A 13,244-nucleotide genomic window follows, 5' to 3' on the forward strand; every position below is an offset into this window, starting at 1 on the left:
TCCATTTCACTCTATTGCATTCCATTCCTTTTTATCCACAGGATATAACGTGTCACCCAGTCTGGAGTGCAGTGGCACAATCTCAGCTCACACTCCATGTCAACTTTCCGTTGTATTCCATTCTATTACAATGGATTCCATTGCATTCCAAAACATTCCACTACTGTCCACTCAATTCTATGCCATTCAACTCCGTTCCACTCCACTGCACTCCACTTCATTCCACTCCATCCCATTCCTTTCCACCCCATTCCACTATAATCCATTCCACCCCACACCACTCCATTTCATGCCATTACGTTCCATTTCATTCCATTCCTCCACATTCCACTCCACTAATGTCCACTCTGTTCCATTCCATTCCACTGCGTTCCATTCCATTCCTTTCTTTTGAGAGTATGACACCCAGTCACCCTGCCTAGAGCACATTGGTAAAATCTCAGCTCCCATTCCATGCCATCCCATTCCATTCCACTCCAGTCCAGTCCACTCCATTCTGCTCTGCTCCATTCCAGTCCATTACACTGCACTCCATTCCCTTCCACTACACTCCAATCCACTCCACTCCACTCCACTACTATCCATTCCATTCCACTCCATTCCATGCCATTCCACTCCACTCCATTCCATTCCTTTCCTCTCCGCTCCACTCAATTCCATTCCACTCCACTTCACTCCAATCCATTCCACTCCTCTCCACTCCACTCCATCCCATTCTATTCCATTCCATGCCATTCTATTCCATTCCACTCCACTCCATTCCATTCCATTCCACTCCATTCCATTCCATTCCATTTAACTCCATTCCACTCCAGTCCACTAAATTCAATTTCACTCCGTTCCACTCCTTTCCACTTCATTCCATTCCACTCCATTCCACTCCAATCCATACGTCTCCATCCCACTCCTTTCCATTCCTTTCCACTCCACTCCACTCCAATCAACTGCGTTTCTCTCCACTCCCTTCCATTTCATTTCATTCCACTCCACTCCACTCCACTCCATTCCATTTGATTCAATTCCATTCCACTCCATTCCATTCCATTCCAGTCCGTTCGACACCATTCCACTCTAATCCACTCTACTCCATTCCACTCCATTCGACTCCATTCCACTCCGTTACCTTCCACTCCATTCCACTCCTATTCACTCCATTCACTTCCACTCCACTCCACACCACGATATTCCATTCAACTGCACTCCACTTCACTCAATTCCATTCCACTCCACTCCCCTCCACTCCACTCCATTCCATTCCATTCCACTCCACTCTACTCCAATGCATTCCATTCCACTCCACTTATCGCCACTGCATTTCATTACACTCTACTCCATTCCATTCTATTCCATTCCATTCCACTCCACTACATTCCACTCCAATCCACCTCATATCATTCCATTCCATTCCACTCCGTTCCATTCCATTGTACTCCATTGAAGTACATTCAGCTCCATTCCACTCCACTCCACACCACTCTACTCCACTCTACTCCTTTGCATTCCTTTCCAATCCACTCCATTGCATTCAATTCCACTCCATTCTATGCCAGTCCATTCCATTCCACTCCATTCCACTCTACTTCTTTCCACTCCATGCCATTACAGTCCACTGCATTCTATATCATTCCACTCCATTCCCTTCCACTCCACTCCATTCCATTTCATTCCATTCCATTTCACTCCATTGCATTCCATTCACTTCTTACGACAGGATATCACCATGTCACCCTGGCTGGAGTGCAGTGTCACAATCTCAGCTCATATTACATGTCAACTATACATTCCATTGCATTCTATTCCATTGCATTCCATTGCATTCTTTTAATTCCGTTGCATTCAATTCTATTCCTTTCCATTGCTTTCCATTCCTTTCCATTCCATTCCATTCCCCTCAATTCCATTCCATTCCACTCCATTCCAGTCCATTCCACTAAATTCCACTACACTACACTCAATTCTAGTCTATTGCACTCCATTCCATTCCACTCTGTTCCATTCCACTCCATTTGATTCCATTCCACTCCACTCCATTCCGCTGCACTCCATTCCATTCTGCTCCATTCCCCTCCTCTCCATTCTATCACATTCCACTCCACTCCACTCCATTCCATTATACTCCATTTCACTCCACCCCACTACAAGTCATCCCACTCCATTCCATTCCATTCCATTCCATTCCATTCTATTCCACTCCATTCCTTTCCATTGCATTCCATTCCATTCCACTCTGGCCCACTCCATTCCACTCCACTCCTCTACGTTCCATTACATCCAATTCCATTCCACTGCATTCCTATCCTCTCCTCTCCAGTGCACTCCACTCCTGTCCATTCCACTCCTTTCCATTCCATTCTGCTCCATTCCACTGCAATGCACTCCACTGCACTCCACTGCATTTCATTCAATTCCCTTCCATCCCATTGCATTCTTCATTCCACTCTGCTCCAACTCACTCCATTCCACTCCACTCCACTCCGTTCCATTCCACTCTACGGCATTCCATTCCATTCCTTTATTGCGAGAATACCTCAGTCAGCCAGCCAGCCTGGAGTGCAGTGGCCCCAACCCACCTCCCGCTCCGTTCCATTCCACTCCGCTCCACTCCTTTCCTTTCCGTTCCATCCACTCCACTACTTTCCGTTACTTCCGATTCCATTCCACTCCATTGCACTCCTTTCCACTCTACTGCACTCCTCTCTACTCCATTTCTCTGCATCTGATTCCATTTCGCTCCATTCCATTGCACTCAACTCCACCCCACTCCAGTCTACTTCATTCCATTCCATTCCGTTCCATTCCTCTCCATTCCACTCCAATCCACTTCACTTCACTCCACTCCACTCCAATGCACCCCATTGCATTCCATTCCATTCCTTTCTTTTGAGAGTATCACACTGTGTCACCCATCCTGGAGCGCAGTGGTACAATCTCAGCTTCCATTGCGTTCCATTCCATTCCATTCCATGAGACTCCTCTGCACTCCACTCCATTACATTCCACTTCACCCATCGTCACTCCACTCCACCCCTTTCCAATCCACTCCACTCCATTGCATTCCACTGTGCTCCATTCCATGCCACTCCGTTCTATTCCTCACCACTCCAATCGACTCCACTCCACTGCATTCCACTCCCCTCCATTCCATTCAATTCCGTGCCATTCCGATGTATTTCACTCCACTCCACTCCACTCAATTCCTCTCCATTACCCGCCTCTCAAATACATTCCACTCCAGTACACTCCATTCGATTACATTCCACTCCAGTCCACTCCACTCCTCTCCATTCCACTACATTCCATTCCATTTCGTTCCATTCCACTCCCCTCCCTTCCATTCGTTTCCACACCATTCCACTCCACTCCATTCCATTCCAATCCACTCTAATCCACTCTACTCCACTCCTTTCCACTTCTTTCGATTCCTCTACTTTCAACTCCACTCCACTCCCTTCCACTCCACTCCAATCCATTCCATTCCATATAATTCCACTCCCTTCCACTCTACCCCATCCACTGTATTCCAATCCACCGCTGTTAACTCCACTCTGCTCCCCTCCATTCCAATCCACTCCATTCTACTCTACTTCTCTCCATTCTATTCCTTTCCACTTCATTCCAATCTACTCCATTGCATTCCACTCCACTCCATTCCACTCCTTTCAGACCTTTCCACTCCATTCCATTCCTCTCCACTCCACTCCATTCCACTCCATTCCACTCAATTCCATTCCATTCCATTCCATACCCCTCCATTCCACTCTACTCCATTCCATGCCATTCCTTTCCACTTCACTCCACTCCACTACATGCCACTCCATTCCTCTCCATTCCATTCTGTTCCATTCCTTTCCACCCCACTCCACACCATTCCACTCCACTCCATTCCATTCCAGTCCACTCCACTCATCTCCACTCCAGTCCACTCCATTCCACTGCACTATACTCCATTTTATTCCACTCCCCTCCAGTCCACTGCACTCCAATCCTTTCCATTCAATTTCAATCCACTCCATTCCATTCCTTTCCACTACATTCCTTTCCGTTCCCTTCCATTCCACTCCATTCCAATCCTCTGCAACCCACTCCATTCTACTCCACTCCGTTCCACTCCATTCCATTCCACTCCATTCCAATCCACTCCTTTTCATTCCACTCCATTACCTTCCACTCCATTCCACTCCACTTAACTCCATTCCATTCCATTCCATTCCTTTCCTCTCGACTCCACATCACTCCACTCCTTTCATCTCCACTCCACTCCACACAATTGCACTTCCCTCCTTTCGATTCCATTCCATTCTCTTCCTCTTACTCCCCTCCATTCCACTCCACTCCACTCCATTCCTCTCCATTCCACTCCATTCCATTTTATTCCATTTCATTCCACTCCATTGCATTCCCATCCACTTCATTCCATTCCATGCCACTCCACTCCACTCCACTCCAATCTGCTTCAGTCAATTCCTATCCACTTGTCTCCATTCCCTTCCATTCCACTCCATTCCATTTATTTCCACTCCATTCCACTCCACTCTACTACTTTCCACTTCACTCCATTCAATTCCATTGCGGTCCATTCCGTTCCACTTCATTCCATTCCTCTCCATTCCAGTTCATTCCAATCCAATCCACTCCACTGCATTCCATTCCTCTCCATTCCACTCATCTCCCTTCCTTCCCACTCCACTCTACTCCACTCCATTCCGTGCCATTCCATTCCATTTTGTTCCATTCCATTCCACTCCACTAGACTCCACTCCACTCCTTTAGATTCCATAGTACTCCATTTCACTGCATTCCAATCCACACCACTGCGTTCCGTTGCATTCCCTTCCATTCCATTCGACTCCTCTCCATTCCACTCCACTCCACTCCACTCCATTCCAATCCATTGGATTCCATTTCACTCCATTCCATTCCATTCCACTCCATGCCACTCCACTCACCTCCACTCCCCTCCACTCCACTGCATTCTGTTCCATTCTATTCCATTCCAGTCCACTCTACTCCTTCCACTCCTGTCCACTCCATTCCATTCCACTCCACTGCACTCCACTACATTCCATTGCATTCCACTCCCTTCCACTCCACTCCACTCCATTGCAGTGCACTCCTCTCTATTCCACTCCACTCCATTCCATTCCATTCCATTGCCTTCCACTCCATTCTATTCTGTTTCACTCCATTCCACTCTACTCCACTGTACTACATTCCCTTCCATTCCACTCCTTTGAAATCAGTTCTTTCCTTCCACAGAATCTCTCTCGGTCACTAAGGCTGGAGTGTAGTCACACAATCTCAGCTCACATTTCTCTTCTCCATTCCATTGCATTCCATTCCATCCCATTCCATTTCTTTCTATTTCACTCCACTCCACTGCATTCCATTCCACTGCATCCCATTCCATTCCACTCTGTTCCTCTTCACTCCACTCCATTCTACTCCTGTCCACTACATTCCATTCCATTTCACACCACTGCATTCCATTCCATTCTTTCGACACGATATCACTGTGTCAAACAGCCTGGAGAGCTTAGGCACAATCTCAGCTCACACTACATGTCAACTCTCTATTGAACTGCATTCTATTGCATTAAATTCCATTGCATCCCATTCCATTCCTTTGCTTTCCATTACATTCAATTCCATTCCATTCCACTCCTTTCCACTCCGCTCCACTCCAGTACGTTCCTTTACATCCGATTCCATTCCACGCCATTGCACTCCTCTCCACTCCACTGCACTGCACTCCACTCCACACCATCCCGTTACTTTCTGCTCCATTCCACAGCACTACACTCCTCACCACTCCACTCCACATCATTCCATTCCTTTACATCCGATTCCATTCCATTCCATTCCTCTCTATTCCACTGCACTCTACTTCAGTCCACTCGAATCCACCCAATTAAAAATTCTTTCCATTCCATTTCTTTCTTTCAAGAGTATCTCACTCTGTCACCCAGCGTGGAGTGCAGTGGCACAATCTCAGCTCACATATCATTTCATCATTCCATTACATTCCATTGCATTCCATTCCATTCCAGTGCACTCCACTCCACTCAATTCCACTCCACTCCACTCCAATACGTTCCATTCCATTCCATTCCAATCCCTTCCATTCCACACTGTTTTTTCGACAGGATCTCCCTCTCTCACACAGGCTCCAGCGCAGTGGCCAAATCACTGCACATATTTCTTCATTCCATTGGATTCAATTCCATTTCATTCCATTGGATTCCATTCCACTCCACTCCGTTCCATTCCACTCCACTCCGTTCCTTTCCTCTCCATTCCATTCCACTCCATTCCACTCTCCTCCACGACACTCCACTCCATTTCACTCCACTCCACTACACTCCTCTCCACAACACTCCACTCCACTCCATTCCATTCCATTCCATTCCATTCCATTCCATTCCATTCCATTCCATTCCATTCCTTTTTTTCCACAGGATTTCATTCCGTCACAAAGGCTGGAGTGCAGTGGAACAATAACAGCTCACATTTCCTTTCAGCAGTCCATTGCATTCCATTCCAACCCAGTGCATTCCATTCTATTTCACTCCACGATACTCCACTCCACTCCGTTCCATTCCACTCCGTCCCATTCCATTCGTCTCCATTCGACTCCACTCCACTCCACTCCATTCCATTCAATTCCATTCCACTCCATTCCATTTCACTCTATTGCATTCCATTCCTTTCTATCCACAGGATATAACGTGTCACCCAGTCTGGAGTGCAGTGGCACAATCTCAGCTCACACTCCATGTCAACTTTCCGTTGTATTCCATTCTATTACAATGGATTCCATTGCATTCCAAAACATTCCACTACTGTCCACTCAATTCTATGCCATTCAACTCCGTTCCACTCCACTGCACTCCACTTCATTCCACTCCATCCCATTCCTTTCCACCCCATTCCACTATAATCCATTCCACCCCACACCACTCCATTTCATGCCATTACGTTCCATTTCATTCCATTCCTCCACATTCCACTCCACTAATGTCCACTCTGTTCCATTCCATTCCACTGCGTTCCATTCCATTCCTTTCTTTTGAGAGTATGACACCCAGTCACCCTGCCTAGAGCACATTGGTAAAATCTCAGCTCCCATTCCATGCCATCCCATTCCATTCCACTCCAGTCCAGTCCACTCCATTCTGCTCTGCTCCATTCCAGTCCATTACACTGCACTCCATTCCCTTCCACTACACTCCAATCCACTCCACTCCACTCCACTACTATCCATTCCATTCCACTCCATTCCATGCCATTCCACTCCACTCCATTCCATTCCTTTCCTCTCCGCTCCACTCAATTCCATTCCACTCCACTTCACTCCAATCCATTCCACTCCTCTCCACTCCACTCCATCCCATTCTATTCCATTCCATGCCATTCTATTCCATTCCACTCCACTCCATTCCATTCCATTCCACTCCATTCCATTCCATTCCATTTAACTCCATTCCACTCCAGTCCACTAAATTCAATTTCACTCCGTTCCACTCCTTTCCACTTCATTCCATTCCACTCCATTCCACTCCAATCCATACGTCTCCATCCCACTCTTTTCCATTCCTTTCCACTCCACTCCACTCCAATCAACTGCGTTTCTCTCCACTCCCTTCCATTTCATTTCATTCCACTCCACTCCACTCCACTCCATTCCATTTGATTCAATTCCATTCCACTCCATTCCATTCCATTCCAGTCCGTTCGACACCATTCCACTCTAATCCACTCTACTCCATTCCACTCCATTCGACTCCATTCCACTCCGTTACCTTCCACTCCATTCCACTCCTATTCACTCCATTCACTTCCACTCCACTCCACACCACGATATTCCATTCAACTGCACTCCACTTCACTCAATTCCATTCCACTCCACTCCCCTCCACTCCACTCCATTCCATTCCATTCCACTCCACTCTACTCCAATGCATTCCATTCCACTCCACTTATCGCCACTGCATTCCATTACACTCTACTCTCTTCCATTCTATTCCATTCCATTCCACTCCACTACATTCCACTCCAATCCACCTCATATCATTCCATTCCATTCCACTCCGTTCCATTCCATTGTACTCCATTGAAGTACATTCAGCTCCATTCCACTCCACTCCACACCACTCTACTCCACTCTACTCCTTTGCATTCCTTTCCAATCCACTCCATTGCATTCAATTCCACTCCATTCTATGCCAGTCCATTCCATTCCACTCCATTCCACTCTACTTCTTTCCACTCCATGCCATTACAGTCCACTGCATTCTATTTCATTCCACTCCATTCCCTTCCACTCCGCTCCATTCCATTTCATTCCATTCCATTTCACTCCATTGCATTCCATTCACTTCTTACGACAGGATATCACCATGTCACCCTGGCTGGAGTGCAGTGTCACAATCTCAGCTCATATTACATGTCAACTATACATTCCATTGCATTCTATTCCATTGCATTCCATTGCATTCTTTTAATTCCGTTGCATTCAATTCTATTCCTTTCCATTGCTTTCCATTCCTTTCCATTCCATTCCATTCCCCTCAATTCCATTCCATTCCACTCCATTCCAGTCCATTCCACTAAATTCCACTACACTACACTCAATTCTAGTCTATTGCACTCCATTCCATTCCACTCTGTTCCATTCCACTCCATTTGATTCCATTCCACTCCACTCCATTCCGCTGCACTCCATTCCATTCTGCTCCATTCCCCTCCTCTCCATTCTATCACATTCCACTCCACTCCACTCCATTCCATTATACTCCATTTCACTCCACCCCACTACAAGTCATCCCACTCCATTCCATTCCATTCCATTCCATTCCATTCTATTCCACTCCATTCCTTTCCATTGCATTCCATTCCATTCCACTCTGGCCCACTCCATTCCACTCCACTCCTCTACGTTCCATTACATCCAATTCCATTCCACTGCATTCCTATCCTCTCCTCTCCAGTGCACTCCACTCCTGTCCATTCCACTCCTTTCCATTCCATTCTGCTCCATTCCACTGCAATGCACTCCACTGCACTCCACTGCATTTCATTCAATTCCCTTCCATCCCATTGCATTCTTCATTCCACTCTGCTCCAACTCACTCCATTCCACTCCACTCCACTCCGTTCCATTCCACTCTACGGCATTCCATTCCATTCCTTTATTGCGAGAATACCTCAGTCAGCCAGCCAGCCTGGAGTGCAGTGGCCCCAACCCACCTCCCGCTCCGTTCCATTCCACTCCGCTCCACTCCTTTCCTTTCCGTTCCATCCACTCCACTACTTTCCGTTACTTCCGATTCCATTCCACTCCATTGCACTCCTTTCCACTCTACTGCACTCCTCTCTACTCCATTTCTCTGCATCTGATTCCATTTCGCTCCATTCCATTGCACTCAACTCCACCCCACTCCAGTCTACTTCATTCCATTCCATTCCGTTCCATTCCTCTCCATTCCACTCCAATCCACTTCACTTCACTCCACTCCACTCCAATGCACCCCATTGCATTCCATTCCATTCCTTTCTTTTGAGAGTATCACACTGTGTCACCCATCCTGGAGCGCAGTGGTACAATCTCAGCTTCCATTGCGTTCCATTCCATTCCATTCCATGAGACTCCTCTGCACTCCACTCCATTACATTCCACTTCACCCATCGTCACTCCACTCCACCCCTTTCCAATCCACTCCACTCCATTGCATTCCACTGTGCTCCATTCCATGCCACTCCGTTCTATTCCTCACCACTCCAATCGACTCCACTCCACTGCATTCCACTCCCCTCCATTCCATTCAATTCCGTGCCATTCCGATGTATTTCACTCCACTCCACTCCACTCAATTCCTCTCCATTACCCGCCTCTCAAATACATTCCACTCCAGTACACTCCATTCGATTACATTCCACTCCAGTCCACTCCACTCCTCTCCATTCCACTACATTCCATTCCATTTCGTTCCATTCCACTCCCCTCCCTTCCATTCGTTTCCACACCATTCCACTCCACTCCATTCCATTCCAATCCACTCTAATCCACTCTACTCCACTCCTTTCCACTTCTTTCGATTCCTCTACTTTCAACTCCACTCCACTCCCTTCCACTCCACTCCAATCCATTCCATTCCATATAATTCCACTCCCTTCCACTCTACCCCATCCACTGTATTCCAATCCACCGCTGTTAACTCCACTCTGCTCCCCTCCATTCCAATCCACTCCATTCTACTCTACTTCTCTCCATTCTATTCCTTTCCACTTCATTCCAATCTACTCCATTGCATTCCACTCCACTCCATTCCACTCCTTTCAGACCTTTCCACTCCATTCCATTCCTCTCCACTCCACTCCATTCCACTCCATTCCACTCAATTCCATTCCATTCCATTCCATACCCCTCCATTCCACTCTACTCCATTCCATGCCATTCCTTTCCACTTCACTCCACTCCACTACATGCCACTCCATTCCTCTCCATTCCATTCTGTTCCATTCCTTTCCACCCCACTCCACACCATTCCACTCCACTCCATTCCATTCCAGTCCACTCCACTCATCTCCACTCCAGTCCACTCCATTCCACTGCACTATACTCCATTTTATTCCACTCCCCTCCAGTCCACTGCACTCCAATCCTTTCCATTCAATTTCAATCCACTCCATTCCATTCCTTTCCACTACATTCCTTTCCGTTCCCTTCCATTCCACTCCATTCCAATCCTCTGCAACCCACTCCATTCTACTCCACTCCGTTCCACTCCATTCCATTCCACTCCATTCCAATCCACTCCTTTTCATTCCACTCCATTACCTTCCACTCCATTCCACTCCACTTAACTCCATTCCATTCCATTCCATTCCTTTCCTCTCGACTCCACATCACTCCACTCCTTTCATCTCCACTCCACTCCACACAATTGCACTTCCCTCCTTTCGATTCCATTCCATTCTCTTCCTCTTACTCCCCTCCATTCCACTCCACTCCACTCCATTCCTCTCCATTCCACTCCATTCCATTTTATTCCATTTCATTCCACTCCATTGCATTCCCATCCACTTCATTCCATTCCATGCCACTCCACTCCACTCCACTCCAATCTGCTTCAGTCAATTCCTATCCACTTGTCTCCATTCCCTTCCATTCCACTCCATTCCATTTATTTCCACTCCATTCCACTCCACTCTACTACTTTCCACTTCACTCCATTCAATTCCATTGCGGTCCATTCCGTTCCACTTCATTCCATTCCTCTCCATTCCAGTTCATTCCAATCCAATCCACTCCACTGCATTCCATTCCTCTCCATTCCACTCATCTCCCTTCCTTCCCACTCCACTCTACTCCACTCCATTCCGTGCCATTCCATTCCATTTTGTTCCATTCCATTCCACTCCACTAGACTCCACTCCACTCCTTTAGATTCCATAGTACTCCATTTCACTGCATTCCAATCCACACCACTGCGTTCCGTTGCATTCCCTTCCATTCCATTCGACTCCTCTCCATTCCACTCCACTCCACTCCACTCCATTCCAATCCATTGGATTCCATTTCACTCCATTCCATTCCATTCCACTCCATGCCACTCCACTCACCTCCACTCCCCTCCACTCCACTGCATTCTGTTCCATTCTATTCCATTCCAGTCCACTCTACTCCTTCCACTCCTGTCCACTCCATTCCATTCCACTCCACTGCACTCCACTACATTCCATTGCATTCCACTCCCTTCCACTCCACTCCACTCCATTGCAGTGCACTCCTCTCTATTCCACTCCACTCCATTCCATTCCATTCCATTGCCTTCCACTCCATTCTATTCTGTTTCACTCCATTCCACTCTACTCCACTGTACTACATTCCCTTCCATTCCACTCCTTTGAAATCAGTTCTTTCCTTCCACAGAATCTCTCTCGGTCACTAAGGCTGGAGTGTAGTCACACAATCTCAGCTCACATTTCTCTTCTCCATTCCATTGCATTCCATTCCATCCCATTCCATTTCTTTCTATTTCACTCCACTCCACTGCATTCCATTCCACTGCATCCCATTCCATTCCACTCTGTTCCTCTTCACTCCACTCCATTCTACTCCTGTCCACTACATTCCATTCCATTTCACACCACTGCATTCCATTCCATTCTTTCGACACGATATCACTGTGTCAAACAGCCTGGAGAGCTTAGGCACAATCTCAGCTCACACTACATGTCAACTCTCTATTGAACTGCATTCTATTGCATTAAATTCCATTGCATCCCATTCCATTCCTTTGCTTTCCATTACATTCAATTCCATTCCATTCCACTCCTTTCCACTCCGCTCCACTCCAGTACGTTCCTTTACATCCGATTCCATTCCACGCCATTGCACTCCTCTCCACTCCACTGCACTGCACTCCACTCCACACCATCCCGTTACTTTCTGCTCCATTCCACAGCACTACACTCCTCACCACTCCACTCCACATCATTCCATTCCTTTACATCCGATTCCATTCCATTCCATTCCTCTCTATTCCACTGCACTCTACTTCAGTCCACTCGAATCCACCCAATTAAAAATTCTTTCCATTCCATTTCTTTCTTTCAAGAGTATCTCACTCTGTCACCCAGCGTGGAGTGCAGTGGCACAATCTCAGCTCACATATCATTTCATCATTCCATTACATTCCATTGCATTCCATTCCATTCCAGTGCACTCCACTCCACTCAATTCCACTCCACTCCACTCCAATACGTTCCATTCCATTCCATTCCAATCCCTTCCATTCCACACTGTTTTTTCGACAGGATCTCCCTCTCTCACACAGGCTCCAGCGCAGTGGCCAAATCACTGCACATATTTCTTCATTCCATTGGATTCAATTCCATTTCATTCCATTGGATTCCATTCCACTCCACTCCGTTCCATTCCACTCCACTCCGTTCCTTTCCTCTCCATTCCATTCCACTCCATTCCACTCTCCTCCACGACACTCCACTCCATTTCACTCCACTCCACTACACTCCTCTCCACAACACTCCACTCCACTCCATTCCATTCCATTCCATTCCATTCCATTCCATTCCATTCCATTCCATTCCATTCCTTTTTTTCCACAGGATTTCATTCCGTCACAAAGGCTGGAGTGCAGTGGAACAATAACAGCTCACATTTCCTTTCAGCAGTCCATTGCATTCCATTCCAACCCAGTGCATTCCATTCTATTTCACTC

The sequence above is a fragment of the Pongo abelii genome, chromosome Y, assembly GCF_028885655.2.
Source record: "Pongo abelii isolate AG06213 chromosome Y, NHGRI_mPonAbe1-v2.0_pri, whole genome shotgun sequence".
NCBI classification, from domain to species: Eukaryota; Metazoa; Chordata; class Mammalia; order Primates; family Hominidae; genus Pongo; species Pongo abelii.